Consider the following 2629-nt stretch of genomic DNA (forward strand, 5'->3'; position numbering starts at 1 on the left):
ATGCTTCGGCAGCACGTATACATAAATTACAACAATATAGAGATTAACATGCCACTTGGACAGGGATGATATGAAAATATGCGAAGTATTCCATATTTTTCATCCTTCAGATGCAAGAAATGAAAAACAGTTATTAAAAAGTTGATTACAAAAATACAAGTGTAACAACACATGCGATTCATATAATTAAAAGTTAGTTTTTTCACAATAATTTATTTTCTCTTTTTCCATTTTTACTATTCTAAATTATTCTAACTGGAGAGTAGAGAACTGATAGAAAGCAGAGGAAAGATTTTCCTGTGTATTAAAAGGTACAGACTGAAAATGAGGACCAATGGTGTCTTCATGTGCAGCTTATTCTAGGAATGAGAAAATAGGAAATAATACCTTCTATGTAAATGATTTGGGAAATGGCAGAGCAGAAAGTGAAATGATGCAACCAAAAATATAAAAGCAAAATAAGTTAGGATAATTATGGAGCAATCATATTATCTATGAGAACCATGAAAGAGAGAGAGGAAGAGAGACATGTGCAATGAACTAACTAGCCACAAAATCCATGCCTCTGATCAATTTATAAAGCAAACAATTTTATTTTTAAAAGAGATGGAAATAGAATTTATAGTGTTTCTCTTTATGATGTGCAGTGTAATGTATTGATATGCATTGTGTTGATCACTTTTCTGTTACTGTGAGGAAAATACCTGCAAAGAACATTTCTAAGGAGGAAACTATTATATTGACTCATGGCTTAAGAGAACACAGTTTAAGATAAAGTGTCTCCATTGTTTTTAATTATATTTTTATTATGTTAAATAATTGTACAAGGGAATTTCCATTCAACAAATCAGTTTTTAAGTACAATGGATCTTTACATAACTTCACCACACCCTTCCAAATCTCACCCCACTTTAATTTTTTCTACTGTCATACTATCTGTATTGAATATTATGCCTTCACTCTTTTCCTCCATAACTCTTTTTAATCCTTCCCTTTGAATTCCCCTCATATCTTAAGTGATAGTTTCCTGGTATTCATTTTGGTGGATTAAAAATTCAATTTTATAAGAAAATACACCTTTTAAATTCTCTGCAAATAGAATGCTTTGGTTGATATTGTTGTGAAAACTTGTATAAAGTTCTATCTTCCAAATATGAGACAGAACATGGGTCCTTTGTGTGTGTGTCTCTGACTTAGTTTACTTAACATATTTTTAGATCTATCCATTTCTTTGCAAATAATGTAACAGTCTTCATAATGGATGGGTGCAATACAATTGTGTATATGTGCCACACTTTCTCTAACCATCCCTCTGCCAAAGGGCATCTGGGCTGTTTCCATAAGTTTTCTACAGTGAATAGTGCAGCAGTGAACATGGTTGTGAAAGTGATTTTACTGTAACCTTTTGGAAGAATTCATCACTATCTTTCTGGGAACAATCTTCTAGCCAGTTTTCCAGAATAAGCACATCCCTCTCTTCATCTCCATTAGAACGTATTGCAAATCCTCAAAAACACACTACCCCCTACAGGTCACAATAAGCTAAAACCACATGGTGCCCATATTTTTTCAATAGTGTTTTTCATAATTGTACATATTATTTAGTGAGAACTTTCTTTTTTTTGGTTATTTATATTTTATTTAATTTTTTTAATTTAATTTAATTTTATTTGTGAACATACTGTACAGAGGAGTTACAATTACATGGGCAGCATAATGCGTTTAGTGAGAACTTTCTATGAACTTTTCTAATGTGGGAATGAGGGACATGACAATAGTGTAAAGGTAAGAAATATGCAATTCAATTAGCTATTATCATATTTAAAATCATTTTCAGCTTTAACTCATAGCCTCACTTACTATTATTTTAATCTTTATTTGATTACTTCATCTATCCTCTAACTTATAACAGGTGAGTTAAATACGAAGGCAGAAACTGTGGTTTGATTTTGACACTCATGTGTGAGGATGCACAATAAGGGCAAATAGATGAATTGGATTTAATAGTTATTATCCATTTTGTTAAAGTAGAGATGATTTTGCCAAACTGATTCTCACAATTCATATTATATTGAACAACAAGAAACGTGTGACAATTCCCTGTGTTTTGCTCCTTATTAACTTTTTTTTCCATTTAATTTAATTTTTATTTATTTATTTTTCGTCTGTCGTGGGGCTTGAACTTGGGCCTGGGTGCTCTCCCTCAGCTCTTCAGCTCAAGACCAGCACTCCACCACTTGGGCCACAGTGTCACTTCCGGTTTTTGAGTGGTTTATTGGAGATAAGAATCTCTGGGACTGGGCTGGGAAGGTGGCTCAGTGGTAGAGCGCTTGCCTTGCATGCTCAAGGCCCTGGGTTTGATTCCTCAGCACCACATAAGCAAACAGAAAAAAGCCGGAAGTGGCACTGTGGCTCAAGTGGTAGAGCGCTAGCCTTGAGCTGAAGAGCTGAGGGACAGCGCCCAGGCGCAGAGTTCAGGCCCCACGACCGGACCCAAAAAAAAAAAAAAAAAAAAAAAGAATCTCTCGGACTTTCCTTTCCTGTCTGCTTTAACTTGCAATCCTCAGATCTCAGCCTCCTGAGTACCTAGGGTTACAGGCATGAGCCACCGGCGCCCGGCTACCATTTT

General features: G+C 35.0%; 1 pseudogene; it reads left to right on the forward strand.

Moving 5' to 3' along the window:
• LOC138813065 (U6 spliceosomal RNA) lies at nt 1-100 on the forward strand (annotated as a pseudogene).
• The last annotated feature ends 2529 nt before the right edge of the window (nt 101-2629 follow it).

This window comes from Dipodomys merriami, unplaced genomic scaffold (assembly GCF_024711535.1).
Source record: "Dipodomys merriami isolate MVZ:Mamm:240054 unplaced genomic scaffold, mDipMer1.0.p SCAF_58, whole genome shotgun sequence".
NCBI classification, from domain to species: domain Eukaryota; kingdom Metazoa; phylum Chordata; class Mammalia; order Rodentia; family Heteromyidae; genus Dipodomys; species Dipodomys merriami.